Here is a 17,703-nt window from a genome sequence, read left to right as displayed (position 1 = left end):
TTTTTTTGTTTTTTTGACTACTGTTAGATGTGCTTACATTTGATTTCATGATTCTTTTTTATTATGAAGCCAACTTAGAAGCTAAGACTGAGAATGGCTTGGCTACAACACATTCCTTTCCTCTCATAAATGAAGTTCATAAATGATACTCCATGTCGTATGCGATTCTGAGAGGTACCATATGAAGCGTATCACACAATTATTATGGTCCATTCATCATGGTTGGTTTTAACTGCTGGATCTGGAAGCCAAACAAGGATCAGATTCTAAGTGGAGTACTCAGGAAGGAGACAGATATGGCCTCAATCTTTATTGCTTTTGTACCTCTTCTTACATTTTAATGTTGTAAATATTCCTCAGAAGGTAGCATGAAAGATCTTTTTCTATTTCTCTCTTTCCCTTCTACCTTCCCTCTTCCTCTAACATATCTCCAAGTATATTAAATCATAAAAGCTTTTTTAAGAGTTTCATGTCAACTTATTTTTGTCAAGGCACAGGTCAATCAAAACCAACTTTTCATTCACATGCTTTTAAAAAACCTTGATACACTTACTTGTGTATCAATACACATGTATGTGAATGTGTGAGTGTAGGCACATGGACATACACACAAACATACACTTGCAGCCTCAATAACAAAATAATTTTTTCTTGTTCAACTAAAACATGGTCTTGTAGGCAGTTGTGTGGGCCAGGACTAGAGGGGACACTGGGGAGTACTGCACTGGAGGAAATAAAATCTCCTGTAGTTAAAGATGCACCGTACTTTCTAACATGCATGGAATAATAACTGCTATCAGGGAAGACAGAGATATATGTTCTGGATTAAAAAAAATCCTTTACATAATTGGCAGATGGGACTGAAAAATGGTATTGTCATTCAGTAAGCCACGCCTATGTGGCACCTCTTCCATTTGGGTTTATGTAGCTTGTGGAAATTATTTTTCAGTTATAGCAGCTACTTAAATCAAATATTGAAATATATTTAATTAAGGTCTATAGCTTTGAATTGCTGTACCAGAAAGAGTTAAACCAAGTTTTTTAAAAATAGCAAAACAATCATATTGCTCTCAACTAAACTAATAGAGCAAGATTATTTTAAGTATTTAAAACATTGTGAAATGTTTTTATCTCTTTTTCAATTTCCACTTCATGTATATTTATTGTATGTTATACATAATACATAACATGTATTACATATATATTGCTATTTCATGTTTATAAAGGAACAACACCTATGCAGGGAACAATCTATGACAGAAAATTAGTAACAAAAAAGATCCTAAGTTGGCGAATTAGTATATTGGGTTCATCTACAAGCAAAGGCAGCTCCAATCCTTTTTGAAAACAAGTAGACTTGCCAAAAATAACATACCAAAACTCCTACAAGTCTTTTGAGGACTTATAAGAAGGTGATTATTTTAATTCAGCAAGAGAGATGCAAACTATATATCAAGATAAGTTCTCCCACTGTGAGTTATGAAATATTTCAAATACATATTAAGAGTTTGAAAGTAGAGATACTTTAATATAATTTGTGTGGTATCTATGACCTTTGGGGAATTCTATGCCTAAGAGACTTCTCTTAATCCATTTTATGTACACTGATACTCCCTCATACCTTCTGTTCTCTTTTACATCACATCTGAATATAAATAAAAATTTCAGGTAAGATAAATTTCAAACTAAAAAAAAATGATGGTTGGGTCAATAGGTAGATAGATAAATGGAGGAGAAATATTCCCCTCACCCCAAGTCTTCATACCTTTTAAAATCAACCTTATTAATTAAAATTTATTTGTACCCACAGTCCAAATTTAATCTTTGTTTATAAATTGCATCAAAGTATAATACATAAATATCAATGAAATGTATCAAAAAGGAGTAAAATATTTTTATATTGGTTTATAGCATATCCAATGACACATTTTCCCTATTATTCAGTTTTTTAAATTTACTTTATCATCTTCCCCTATCTTTCATCATGTATGGGATATCATTTTTGTCCACTTTTTGAGCTCCTACTATTTCCTACATACTATGTTAAGATCTCTAGGTGGTACATAGATGAAATGGGCTTGTCATTTCTCATCTAGTATGTGCCTAGTGCCTCTGAAAAAGACACAGCCAAGACTTTTGAATTAATGTAGGTATTAATAATTAATGTAGGTTTGTTATTTGTTAGTCTTCAATCCAAGGAACACTGCCTTCCTGAAATTAAAGGAGGTAATAAACTGAGTGCTAAGGTAGAAAAGTTGGAAAAAAAGTACATATATATACATATATATAGCATGTATTTGTTACATATACTATGTATGTGCTTTATACATAGCATATATAATACATATTGTAATATTATATATAAATATACTATGAATTATAGTATATTCTTACTAGCTTTCAATGACAATTAAATGTAAGTGTAAGACATAAATTATTAGTTAAGATTTTCAGATAAGTAGGCTAAGAACAGATATAGAATTCAGGTCCATTTTTGAACTTACTATGTACCAAACACTGTGCTGAAGTTTTCTATGTGCATTTTCTCATTTCATTCTTTAAAATACCCCAAAAGCTAAGTACTTCTATTACTTTCAGCTTATGAATAAAAAAACAGCCTTAGGAGAGATTTTGAGACTTAATCCAATAAGACATAGTCACAAGGGAAGATCCAAGATTAAAATTTAGATCACTCTAGTTAATGCTAAGGCTCTGGAGTCAATTCTAGATTGGTTTTTCTACCTCTTTACTAATAAGGATGCTCCACTATTTTCATCAAGATTAAAATCAACAGCATTTAAATATGGTTTATGGGGGCATGTTCGGATAAGTCACTTGTAAGTAAGCATTCTTGTGGTTGGCTTTATTATGAATTAATGATAATTTAGGCTATCAACTTTGCCAAATTGTAATACACATTTGATGATTGTTTTAATAACACAAAGCTTGGTCTTACAAGAATGTGTGAGTGGGTAATTGTGATTATATATATTTCCTTTAAAGATGCACATATACAAACTATCTCAGAACAGAGCTGAAGTTGTTTCAGAGATTAATTTATTTCCTTCTGATGAGGGATTTTACCCTCAGCCTAAAGTGCAGCATCTCACTGTCTTTCTTTCTCTGTGTGCCTCTCTATTAATTTCCAGATCAAACTCCTTTTTTTCAGGGAAACTTCATGGCTGCTCTCCTTGTAATATCCCTTGGTTCTGGAGGCCACATCCTGGGGTGAGGAGGTTGCCCCTGAGCTCAGTACCCTCTGGTAAGCCACTAACCTATCAGCTGAGCTTCTTAATGAGTGCTTTAGAAACAGAATTCTAATTCAGACAGACATAGGTGGGTGATAGAGGCTTTTGCAGAGACAGAGAGACATGTTGAAAGGCCTCCCCTGCTTTTCTATGTAGAAGGGAAAAGTAGCCATAAGTGGTAAGTATTTACATTTTGTAATATGGGACATGCATACATCAAAAGTTCAACTGACCTTTTCCAAATAGATGTTCTACTGTCTTATGTATAGTACTACAAACTTGCTATCACTATTCTGATGTTGCTCTTCTGTACTTTAATTGCCATGTAAAATCACTTTATAAAGAAATTTGTCTTAGTTTATTGAGTCAAAGATTACTGACCTGTAATTGATTAGATAACATAATCTTTTTAGAATAAATGGTAATAACATCTTTTGCAGAAAGGTAAGAATTTCACTGTGGGGAAGTAAAATGGTCACAGGAAACAATTGTCCAAGCAATTTATATTAAAGAACAGGAACAAAAAGAGAAGAAAAGGAATGTTTTATCAGAGATAATCTTATATTACTGAAAAGTATATTTTGACAAATATGAAAAATCTAGATAATTGTCTATGATCTCACATCAGGAGATAGCATGTTTAATTGTTTCATTTAAGGCTAATGAATTTAGCCATTAAGGCTAAAATATAGTAAGTTATTATTTAAAAAGCATTATTAAGATGTAAAACTATCTCTATTCAAGATGACATGATCTCTATATAGAAAGTACTAAGGAACCTACTAAGAAACTACCAGAACTAACAAACAAATTCAGCCAGGTTGTGGCATACAAGATCAATATATAAAAATTTATATGTTATTTGTATATATGAGTATATATTCTATACTCTTCAATGAACCATCTAAAAATGAAATCCAGAAAACAATTTCATTCACAATATCATCAAAAATACTAAACTGTTTAGGAATAAATTTAACAAAATACATATAAAACTTCTACTCTGAAAATTACAAAATGCTATTGAAAGAAACTAATGATCTAAGTAAATAAAAAGACATCTGTTTTCATGGATTGGAAAACTTAATATTGCTAAGAAGGCAATACTCCCTAAACTGATCTTATAGATTCAACACTATCCCTATCAGAATTCCAGCTGTCTTCTTTGTAGAAAGTGACATACTGATCCTAAAATGCATATAGAAACCCAAAGTATGCAGAATAGCCAGAGGTAATCCAAAAAAGAAGAACAAAGTTAGAAGACTACACTTCCCAATTTCAGGCTTACGACAAAGCAACAGTAATCAAGAGAGCATTATATTGGCATAAGGACAGACATACAGATCCACAGAATTGAACTGAAAGCCCAGAAAGAAAGCCATGTATTACCAAAAAGGGTGCCATGACCATTCAATGAGAAAAGAAGAGTCTTCGTGACAAATGACAATATAACAACTGGATAACCAACTTGAAAAGAATGAAGGTGGAATACTACCTCAATACTGCATGTAATAGTTAACATGCAATGTAATAAAGACTTAAATATGAAAGCTAAAAGTATAAAACTATTAGAAGAAAAGAAAGGGATATATCTATATGACCTTAGATTTGGCAAGCGTTTATTGGCAAGTATTAGATATACTACCAAAAACAGGAGCAACAAAGGAAAAAGATTAAATAAACTTGATCAAAATTAAAAACTTTTGTGCTTCAAGGGACACTATCAAGAGTGAAAGACAACTCTCAGAATGAGAGAAATTATTGGAAAATCATATATCTTCTAAGGGAACTGTATCTAGAACATAGAAAGGATACCTATAACTTAATACTAAAATGACAACCCAGTTAAAACATGGGCAAAGGATATGAAAGGATACTTCACCAAAAAAGACATTCAAATGGCCAAGAGCCTCATGGAAACATGGTCAATATAATTAGTCATCAGGGAAATGCAAATCAAAACCACAATGGGATACTATTTTACTTTGTAGGCTGGCTGTAATAAAAAAGTCAGATAATAACATGTGTTGACAAGGATATGAAGAAATTGGAATCCTCATACACTGCTGGTGGAAATGTAAAATGGTACAGCCACTTTGGAAAGCAGTGTGACAATTCTTCAAAAAGTTAACTGTGGTGCTACCATTTGACTTAAGAATTCCACTCCTAGGTATATATTCAAGAGAAATGAAAATATATACATATAAAGACGTGTATATCAGTTTCATAGCACCATTATTCATAATAGCCAAAAGGTGGAAACAACCCAAATGTCCATCAACTAATAAATGAACAAAGTGTGGCATAGCCATGTAATGGAATATTGTACCTCACATATAATGCATATATGATATGTGATATGCATGAAATATGATACATGCTATAGCATAGATGAACCATAAAATATGCTAGGAGAAAGCAGTCATAAAATACCACATATCATGAGATTCCATTTACATGAAATGCTCAGAATAGGGGAGTCTCTAGAGGTAGAGAGTTAATTAGTAGTTGCCTAAGATTGGGAGGAGTTTGGGTAGGTGGGTATACAATTTCTATTGGGAATGATAAAATGCTCTAAAACTGATTATGTTGATTGGTTGCACAACTCTGTGAATATACTAAAAACCACTAAGTTACACATTCAATTTGTGAATTATATGGTATGTGACTTACACTTCAATAAAGATGTTATCCAGAAGTATTATTTCTGAAGCAACAATGACACTTTTAATATTAACCATCCAGCTGGTTCAAAACCGGTTTTCCAGTTACACCTATGCAATATAAGGAAACATTTTAGAATGTTTCTGAGGAGAACTTTATTTGGTCTGGATGTATAAACATCCAATATACTTCCAAAATCAGATTCATTTAAACTTTGGTGTGTCACTTATTAGTATTGTGAAGCTAATGTTTGAAAAGGTCAAGGGATGTGAAATAGGAGAACAAATTCTTTAGACTTTTTTTCTTTCTTAAACAGGTGCACCCTATCCAGAGTAACAGTTGGCTGTAACCTTTATATACTTTTTTTGGTTGTTGATATCTTAGTAGAAAATACTATTTTCAGAAAGCATTTTCTTGCCTATGAGTTATACATTTATAACTTATTCTTACCCAGCTATAAAAATAATCTTAGGGCACTGCACCAGAATCCTGAAGAGCTGGTGTTGGAGCCAATTCTGTTTGCCTCTTGTCTCTCTTGCCTCTTAGTTTTCCCACTTAATAAATCTGAAAAATATATTAGTCACAGTGGTTTTGGATTCTGCTTTCCTAAAGCTCTGTTCTATGTGAGCTGTTGCACTTCTGAACTAAAATTTCCCAGCTCCTTGCCATCTTTCACCCTGTGCTTTTCCAGACCTAAAATGTCAAAGTATCAGGCAGATGGAATTACATTTGGAACACCGCTTTGCTAGGGAATGAGTCCATGCTTTAAGCAGATCTGCACTTGTATTATTTTTAAAAACAATAGACTGTTGATAAAAGCCTCAATGAATCCAGATCTCTGCCTCAAATAACTACTATATTTAGATAAAATATTTGATACTATAAAATAAAATTAGCACAGGCCATTTGCTGAGGTACCTAGGAAGCTATATTAGGCCAGATTTTTGTCCATTAATTCTTCAGAAGAAAGAGTTTTAGGTATACTTCAAAAACTTTATCTTGTGTGTGTGCATGTGGGCTAAAGCAGCTGAAACACTTCTAGTCTCAACTGAGCAGAGGGTTAGAATGGCTTCCTTTTTGCCAGCGTCTTGTGTTCAGCAGCATCAGGCAGGGACATTTTGTTTTACCCCTTAAAACAACTGGCGCTATGGTTCCCTTAACTAGAAATGCACAAAGACATATTTCTGTGATTGGGAGTTGCATTCTTTCTGTTTTTCCTACTCCTTTCACATATTGGATTTTCCTACTCCTTTCACATAATCACATGACTATGATTATGTCTTAATGCATTGCTGAATATGGCTAGGGAAAATGTGAGGATGACTACTGGGAAAACAACCGACCAGGAATCAGGAGTCCCTCTGGCTTCCAACACTTGCTCTGTCAGTATCTCTGGCTTTGAGTAATATTTCATTCATTCAACAAATATTTATGAGCACATACCATGTGCAAAGTACTGTCTAGATGCTGAAACTCACTGAATTTCAGTTTCATTATATATATATATTGAAACATGATCTTTAAGCTGTAGTTATTCTTCTATGATCCAAAGAGGAGAGAGGTTAGACCCTCTGAAGAAATCAGAATTTTACCCACAATTTACACACTTAACACAATGCTTTATTGACTGAGATGTTTCTTATTTTTCCAAGTGGTAATAAAATTTCATACATGTCTTAAACTAAATTGAAAGACTTCAAATGACACTTGTATATAATACTACATTAAGGTCACTAGTATAAACAAGAAATTGAGCAACTCATGGTATTGTGTCACAATTCTAAAATGGCTGGACATTTCTTCCAGTCTGAATAGAGATGAGATTACATGACATTTTGTTATTCTTGAAAGAATGTTGGATTCTAGTTCATCTGCTCTTTATTTTTCTTCCCCTTTTGAAGGAAAAGATGACCAAATGAGCATGAGGAACAATGTGGTTGTAGTCTGGTGGTGGCTGGCAAATGTTCTTAGTGTCAGTCACATCACATTTTAAAGGTTGCCATTTGGGTCTTCAGTCCTGCTCACAGACAACTGGCTTCCTTGTGGCGGGCGGTAGGACAAAGAGGTAAGGAGGCTGGTGCCTGTATTTTTAAGTGCATCTTCCTTTTCTCACCCTACCCTTCCCAATTTGAGGAGTTAAGCGGCCAAAAGAATAGGACTACCCGAGCATGGATCCATTCCTTTCAGACTAGGCTTTGGGTATGCAGGATTCCAGAATTCTCTGTTAAAAGGGCCTCCTCACTGCAGGTGTATGGGTCTGCTCGAGGCCAGGCTTGGGCCTGGATTAAACCTTCAGGCTGGGGTGTCCACACACACATGCATCAGGGATGAGATGTGAGGGGGAATGGGCCCCATGACACACAAGTAGTGGGGCTGGCCTGTAGGTAGATATTAACTAGAAGCCATCCTCCTCTGTGTATGTTTCCATGGTTCTCCTCTCTTCTGCAAGGAATATACATTTTCAGAAAAATTTAACTGTCAAACCTAGGCAAATGGTAAAGCTGGTAAAGACCCCCTTTGGTCTGCTCTGCACCTTCTTTATGTGTCTCTGAGTCATGCTGGTGATTTCGTCACGGCACCCAGATCACATCATGTGTATCACTGGCTACTCTTAATCCCTGACCACAACAGGTCACCTCACTGGATTCAATCTCATTTGATTCACCTCATCCTTCCCCAAATCAACATGGCTAGGTCTTCATTTGTTCTAGGAGTGCAATGCTGCTGTTAAGTAGCTTAAACAATTTTTATATCTTTGATGATCCATTCACTAATCAATATTTTTGCAGGCAACAAAAGGTTTAATCCTGTTAAAATTTACTCCAGAAGGCATCTATAATGAAAAAACCTCCATAGTGAAACAAAAACTCAGAGCATCCTAGGTTTTAGGAAGTAGAATCATCTGATGAGGATCAGTCTCAATACTGTTCCCTATGTGTCTGCATGGATTTTTCTCATTCTGGTTACAGTTTCTGTCACTTTGGTTACCATCACTCCTGGGCCACTCTTCTCTTGTCTTGTATACAATCCCTTGTCCTTAGTGAGGAGGTGAAATTTTTTCAAAAAACTTTTTTCTTTCTAAATACTAAAGTAGAATAAAAGGAAGATAAACAGACTATGAAAAACATAAAAATCTTGCTTACCAAGCACCATTTGTTCTGCAATTACACAACTGCTGAAATCTTCGGAAACCTTGAGTTTGTCAATAATCATGTAAGAAAATAATTATTCAAATAGAAAAACGTAGGAGTAGGGGCTAGAAGGATTCCAATTCATAACAGCCAAGTTATTTTAAGGAGCAACACTATTGATCTTTGGCTGGAATTTCAGGTAGGCTGCTAGGGGAGTTTTTGGCTGGTGGACCTGATGTCCTCCAAACAACACTGTATTATGACCTTCACCTGTGTGTAAAACTGTTCCTGCAGGGCACCAATGGCAGACACAGAAAGTGCTGCTTTCTGGCTGGTGAGACTCAGGAAGGAGTGCCACCCACAGGAGGTTGGGCTAAATGAATTACTCAAGGAAAGACAGGCAACAAAGACAAATCCATGTCTTTGTCAGAAGCAATGGCCAAGGTCATACCCAGGAAAGCAGGGTAACATACGAGGCAGAAATGCAAAGTTAGATTATGAATGGAAGAAAGACAAACTTTATCAGTAACAAGAAGGTTAGAAACTGGTTGGAACATAGTATATACATCAGGGCAATTGGTTCTGGACCAAGAAACTAAACAATGATTGGAAACCAGCTGCCATCTGATGTCTTGGGGGCAAACCTCATGGATTGAAGAACTATGACTTCAAATAAAAAGCAGAAAACATGGTCTCCGTTGTATGCAGCTTGTTTCTCTTAATTAACTTCTCTGTTAAGTATGACTTGAAGGAAGCTGTAATTTATTGTTATTGCCTCTCAATAGAGAAATACAAAAGAGCTATAGGATTTGATTGTGGTTCCCAATGAAATAAAACCTAATTGGGCCATAATTTTCTAAAACCTAAATCAGCACTTTATTTATTAAATTTCAGCTTCTCAGGAAAACTGTCTTAGTTTTTTCTTGACTTAATAACAGGTTTCATTATTTTTTTCTATTAGTATCCAAAGACCTACATAAAAATTCTATTAGCTTAAAAAGCTATTAATTAAGGCTGACTAACATGTGGAGGAACAAATTAGTTATGTAATCATGTATGTCATAATGGTCAATAAATTATATGGGCCTATAATAAAGGAAAAATGCAAGTATTTTATACAAATAATATAATTCTTCACTTTTGAATAATTATGCAGGCCAAACTTCCAGAGATAAGTTGGAGTATTAATTTTATTTTTAAATTACTTACTATATTTTTAGTCTGTTTTAAATTAAAAATTAAATTCCCCTCTGTATTATTTTGAAACTTTGAGTGATTAGGTTAATGGGAATGATCACCAAAAGTTACATTGTTTTTGATTGCTGCCATCGGAATAATGCTTCAAGGCAAATACTAGAGGTTTAATTGAGGTAGGGACAATATTCTTAAACTATTTTTTAAAAGGACTCAGGTATTTACTCTATGTTATATGTATAGTCTCTCTGAAAAATGAAATCTGTTGGGAAACATTATGAAAGAACATGGAATAAAAAACTTTTTTGTTCCCCAGAGTAGTTATTATAAAAGGCTCTCAGAGTAGTCGGCAATCAATTCTTATTATCAGTCTTTTATAAAAATCCTCAAAAATCCAATAATTGACTCAGAAACTACATAGTAAATGGAAAAATTAAGAAGCATGGTGCACTATAGGGCAAGAATTCTACTCCTTCCCTCTCTTCTCAGAGGTTTTCTTTCAGATTAAACCCAGACACTAAATGAACATATATGTTAGAGTATCACAGAATTTTGAAGCTAGAGGTAATCTCAGAGATCATCCAGCCCTACCTCATTGTTTTGGAGAAGAAAAAATTTTCTGATTTCTTAAAATATAACATTCTTGCATTATTTCTATTAAACTGACCTTCTCACATAGAATCCATTTTTCTCACCAATTTCACTTTGTACACTGTAAATGTTTATCATAATTCCTATAAATTTTATTTTCCTCATTTGTTTATAAGTTTCTTTCCCCAAGTCTGCTTAGTTCATCTCCCTTTCCTTCATTTCATGAGTTGAAGCCCTCTACCTCCCATCCCAAATTATATCCTTAAAGATATAAAAGACCAGGCTTTATTTTTTTGTTGCCCACTTTCAGGGCCCAACACAGTGCCTAATCTGGCTATGTTAAATTATTGCTGAGTGAATACATTTCACTTTTGCTTTGATAAATAAGAGCCAGCATGAAAGATGGATCAAAACATCTTTTGTTGTAGTTACTGTGATTAATTTATCTGTAGTCGGATAATTAATATCCTGGAGAAGTAGAGCCACGTCCAATGAGTTGATTACTCTTAGTGGAACTGGCATCTCTTCCTTTAATGCTTTTTCTAGACAGTTTAGTGAAGTCTAGTGATTTTTTTTACCCTCTTTCTGTATTGGTTTAGCTGTGACTGTGGTCATTTTATAATGACTGCAAAAATTCTTGAGTAGCTGAAGAGCTCTGACATTATACTTAGAGGCCAGAAGATGTTGGTTTAAAATAAATTAAGCCTCTCCTCTTAGGAATTCTATAGAGGTCACTGCATATTTTAGGGGCTAAATATACTCTTCAGTGAGGCAGCGTGTTTCTATCTTGACTCTGGGGTTTTGAAGATGTCACTTATGATTTTCTCCTGAAATTTTATTTGAACTTAACCTTCAAGTGAGTTACTCATTATCTAAGTTTATTAAGTACTAGCAAGATTTCCTCAAAAAACAACTACATTGTTGTATTTATTTTGAGCAGGTAAAAACTTAATCTAAAATGAAAATCTTCTAAATCTTAATTGAGGGTAAAAATGTGTATTGAAGGTGAAATCAGTTGCTGCTCTGTAAAATTCCTTCTCCAAACGTTTTCTGAATCCAACACTCCTACAGCTATTCTCAAAATCAAACTCCCCGAATTTCTTCTTTTCTATATCTAAGAGGTCTTTCTGTCTCCCCTAAAGCCATTTACTGGTATCAGGGTCTTTCTAAACTACAGTTCTGATTATCACTTCTTTCCAAACACTTCTTTAGCTCTCCTTTGCCTGAAGTTTCTTAAATTGGCAAATCACATCACAGTCAGCCTCTGACTTGCCATACTGTTTTCCCTGCTCTTACACATATCCTGCACTAAAATCAATTACCTGGTTACTCTTCCCTAAATATGCCTTGTATTATCTCACCTTGAAACTTTGGAACATATGATTCATTCACATGGACATCTATGTATTCAGAGCCCCAGGTCCCTGTCTCAATACTTCAAATACTACAAAGGCCAGGATATCCTTTAAACTTTCCTTGAAATCCTCTAGCTGGGACTTGTTTATAGCTGCTCTGAATTTGTGCTTCAAAAATATTGCTCCGTCTTGTGTTATTATTTTATTAGTATTACAAAGTACCTTTATAAAACTTTGGTGCTAAAATTTAGGTTGCTTATTTTCCTCCAATGGGTGTAGTGACTTTCACCTAGTAGTTTCCAAAATGAAGGAGTGAAACATATAGTAAACTGTTTTATTCAGTAAATACTTTGGAGGAGCCACTCTACCCCAAGTACTGTGTCAGGTGCTGGGAACATATTTGTGAAAAGGGATGACATAGTCTTTGCTTTCATGTGCACAGATTCTGTACAAATACTTTATTATAAGTGAGATGTTCATTTCATTTTGGGGATAGAGAGTGCTCTGGGAATATATGAAAATATTAACTGCTATATCTCTATACTTATACCTATACCTGTGTCTATAATAGGGAACTAAAAGGTGAGGAGAAAGAGTATACTGTGAAAGAGTGTAACAGAGTATACACTAAGTAGAGGTAACAGAGCATCTAAAGATCCAGTGGCAAAAGAGATGTGGCTTCTTTGAAAACTGAAGGCAGCCCAGGGTGATTTGAACATGTACTGTATGAGGTGGAAAGTGCCAGAGGAGAGTCAGAATGTACAGGGCCTTGTAAGCCAGGTTTAAAAAAAAAATTATTCTAAGGGCAATGTGAAGCCAGTGGAGGTTTTCAGAGGGGTGTGATGAAATCAGATCGGTGTGTATTTAGGTAATCACTTAGTCCATGGTAAGGGTAGAATGGAGAGGGCACAAAAGGAGAGTTAGGAAACCAAAACAGAGACTATTTTGGGGAGTCTAGATGTCAATCTCTGGCTTAGACATGAAAGCAGTAGCAAGGAGACTGGAGAGAAATAGGAGTCTTCAAGAGATGTACTTTGGAGACAGTACTTGGAAGGCAGTATATTTCAGGTCTGAAGGAAAGGCAGGGGTCACAACCATTTTTCAGTTATCTGCCATGAACAAAGATAGGAAAGGAGGCTGTATATTGAAAGAGGGGACACTGCAGGCCTCAGGACCAAATTTAGGAGGCAGGGGAAGAGAAAAAAATCGAATTTTACATAGATTATGCATCCAGTGGTATCTGGTAGGCAGTTGGGTGTGTGGTCTGGAGCTCAGGAGAGTGCTGTGGCTAGTTATAAAGATTTGGGAACCGTATGTATGTAGGACATAACTACAGTTATGGATATAGTCCTGAAGTAAGAGAGTTCCGAAGGCAGAAAAAGGCCTTGGAGAGAACCCTGAGAATCTCCAACATTTAAAAGCTAGTTAAGAGGAATAAGAGCCAGAAAAGAAAACTGAGAGAAAAAAAAAAAGCTGATGGAAAACAAACCCCAGTTGACCAATGAATCTCAGGGCGAAGGAATGTGATAGAAGCTAAGGGAGTTTTGAAAAGAAAGGAGTCAAGGAGGATGAGGATAGAAAATGACAAGGAGGTTATTAATGACTTTGGTGAGAATAGTTTCAGTGGAGCAGTGTGTAATACTTGATTGGGATATGTTGCGCAGAAATAGGAAGGTAAGAAATGGAGACAGTGACTGTAGATAATTCTTTTTAAGAAGCTTTGCTGTGAAAATATGAAAATCATGCACAGCTGATGTGAGCTGTGCAGTTGAGGAAGGTTTGGTTGGGGTTCATTTGCTTATTCTAAAAATGGGAGAGGAACTGCAGGGGAGAGGGAGAGAGAGAATGTGTGTGTGAGAAAGAGATTGAGAAGAGAGATATAAATTAATATATGAGAGACGGGATAATCAAAATAAGAAATCCTTGAGAAAACAGGAGAGAACCATTGTAGAATGATGGTCTAAGAGGAGGAAAATATTTTATGTTGAAACAAAAAGGAAGAAATAAAGGATTGATGTATGAGTAAACTTGTATTTTTGACTACAGGATATATAATCTGGTGATTTTTACTTTTTGTGGAGTGGAGTACAGATTATCTGCTTTGAGACAGGATGATATAGGACTAAAGCAAGAAGAGAAGTAGGAAAAGGCACTGTAGAAAATAAGAGTGAATTAAAGGGAAAAAAAGACATAGTAAGATTGTGGGCAGTGTTGAGAACCCACTTAAAACTGGCAGTTCTGCAATGATAGCGATGACCATCTATCCACATGGGATGTTTTCTTACCGACCAGGGGGAAGTTCTAGGGAAGAGTCTGATTTCCATGTAGGAAAAGAGGTTGAGGGAATTTTCAGTGAAATTGTTAGGAAAACCTTACAGAGCCTCTGAAAGCCTGTTTCGCTCTGTTTCAAAGAGATGGTTGTAGCCATCACATCCATCATCAATCCCACAGCACCACAGTAGTTTTCTATCTTTATCAGCTGCTGACACCCATCAAGCCCACTCCTGGGAGCAGTTCCATTTTACACGTGTCTTTATCTCATCTGGAGTCTTCTTTTTACACTGTCAGATATAGACAAGGGACAAGTAAACTTGGGAGTTACGATATGTGAAAACATTGTGTCTCCATGACCGAGAAGCTGAAATCAGAACTCCAGCACTTCAGAATAACTGAGATGGTGTGGCAGTCCAGTGATCTCATCACAATATCTTAAATAAATTCAGTGTCATTACTATAAAATGCAGAAGAGCTCTTCTTGGCTGATGATTAAGCAATAGTCCTCATCTGCAATTCACAGAAACTTAAGCAGCTGGGCAACATCAGACACAAAACTCATCTTAGAGTGAGTATGTTTTTCCTTCTTACAATGTGGTAATGCATTAAGTCTATTTTAATACAGCCTCAAGTTCTTACTCAACGTGTTTAGCATCTTATTAACATAATAACTAAGACATTCTCCTTCCTATCATGTCAACATACTAAGAGTATGTTTCCTAGCCACTTTCCCAGATATCATAGTGTTACTGAATATTTAGAAACAGAGAAGTATAGAGTTTAATTTGAAATTCTTTGAAATACTCCCAGGAGGTAGGTAAATCAAAGCCTATTTTAAAGAGATACTTATGCTTAGATTTTGCCTATAGTCTGATATATAGTCTGAAAATAGACCTTTATTTTCACATTGCGCCATTTTTTACTCAGTAAGTAAGCTAAATAATGCATATATTTTGTTATTCTTGCATAGCCCATGTCTCTTCTCTCTTATATTTTGGAGTTCTATGGTTAATATACACAGTCCTTAATGGACCTTTTGCAAATAATGAATTATCTGTGCTTGGGTGCTAAGTTCTAGGTTTCAATCTTTAAAAATCCCAGACTTTCAGCAGAAATGCATGTCATCCAAGATGAAGTATTTCTTGATAATAACAAAACTTTGCTATATGAAATAGAGACTTGTTGAAGCTAGTCTGTTGTTGCTATCCTTTCAGTCATTTCTCAGGCACAAGTCTAAGAGTGGTTTTAAACTTAAATTGAAAGTTAAGAAAAAGACAATTGAATTACGTGTATGATAAAATTTAAGCCTTTCTGTGAGGAACTGGCTAAATTCATAAATTTTCTTTTCTCCTTTCACTATTCATAGAGAGAGAAACTGATTCATTGAAAATTACCCTCAGTGTGATGAGCTGGAAGATGTTACTAGACTCACTGATGGAACGTATTTTCATGATTGTTTAAATTTAGATGCTTTAGAGATTACTTCATCAAATGTTGTTGACCAAATAGTATATTTAACGAGGTTTCCACTGAAAATGCACAATCACAATGGATCATAATAGAATGGTATATAGGCAAACATGAACCTCACATTTTACTAACATTTAGGTCCTTGTAGTCAAGTGCTATAATTTAATGAACCCAAAGATTCTCTAGATACTTTACTGTTTTTTGAAGGTGATGAAATCTTGGTGGAGGAGGATTTCAAAGCAAATGTAATATATATTAACACTCTGAAGGCTTTAACAGTCAGACAACTTTTCTTTTTTCAGTAGTACATGATCATCACTCAAAGTCATTTTCATTGTATCCCTGTCTTATTCAAGTACATGATCACTACCTTTTGCTAACTCTTCAACCTAGCATTCAAAGCCTTCCTACCAATTTTACTCTTCTAGCTGGCTTCCTTTTCTCTACTTTTCTTTCTGGGCCTCCCACAACAGTCACACACTGTGTAGCTAGCTTTTTCCTACACAAACCGATCTTTCAGGACCCTCCACCTTGGAATATACCATCACGTTTGCTCCTTTTATTTTTGTAGATACATGTTCCCTTTCACAATTTGACATATATTTTTTTCTAATTAAAAAACTCAACTTTTATAATTAATTCTCTATGACTCTGTTTACCCATTTCCTGTTAGTGGTAAATTGGTGGTTGCATTGCTGTTTCTATCTTGAAGACTTTGGCCAATCTATTTAGACTCATTTTTGTCTCTATATTGGGAATAATGCCAATACTACTTCCTTAGTGGATCTGTCATGGTAACTAAACAAGATAACGAATGTAAAGTATTTAGGACAGTTTTAGTAAAGTTTTAGTAATACTATTGTACTAGAGCAAATACTTCAATTTTCTATACATAGAAAGTGGCTAAAAACTTTTCTAAGCCTTTCCTTGTGCTCAATTTTCCCAGAACAATGTTTCTTTCAGAAGGGCTTAGATAATAGAGAATACTGAGACCTACGTCCTTTATCAGTTAGAAGTCTTAAGTTACATGGATTTCTCCTCCTTCTTGGACTCTGAATTTTTGTTATCTTTTAAGATATTAGATGATATCAAATTGGTGGCTGCTAAGTTTAATACAAATACTAGTTAAGGATATAATCCATTGTTGGCACTTAGGATAATGCTTGGCATGCAGGGAACATTCAATAAATGTTATTTTTGTTGTTGTATTATCAGTGTCCTGGGTTTCTCTATTCTTTTTTCTATTCTCCAGAATTCAATGATTAAATGACATTTAAAAATGTCTAAAATGCCTTTTAAAATATTTCAGAATATATTAAAAACTGGGTCAATTATATCCAGATGTTATGTCTATGTCACTTAAAATTTGTACATTTGTGACATCCTAATTTTTGAGATGACTTCCTTAAATTGGGAAAGCTAATTGAAAGTCAAGTATTTTACCAATTGTTTTTCATTAAATGATTTTTTTCAGCACATTTGTGAAGATCTTAAAAATCAATTCACTAAATACCTGGAGAGCAACTACCATACAGCCAGCCTTGTACTATGTGTTCATTCCCAAGAATGATTTGCAGAATATTAAAATTCAAAAATGGATTCTGAAAAGTTTTCCCAGCTGCCATGCTGGATTACTTGAAATTCAGGTTTAAAAAATGCAAAACTTCGTTCTAAAGAAAATGTCTTTAGTAAAAAGCTTTACTTTTTAAGTTTCAGCAGATATTCTACCTTTTAAAATATGTAGCTTCAGCCAGGCAAACTTCCAGTGTGTGCTTT

The sequence above is a fragment of the Manis javanica genome, chromosome 5, assembly GCF_040802235.1.
Source record: "Manis javanica isolate MJ-LG chromosome 5, MJ_LKY, whole genome shotgun sequence".
NCBI lineage: Eukaryota > Metazoa > Chordata > Mammalia > Pholidota > Manidae > Manis > Manis javanica.
This window is presented reverse-complemented; position numbering follows the sequence as displayed.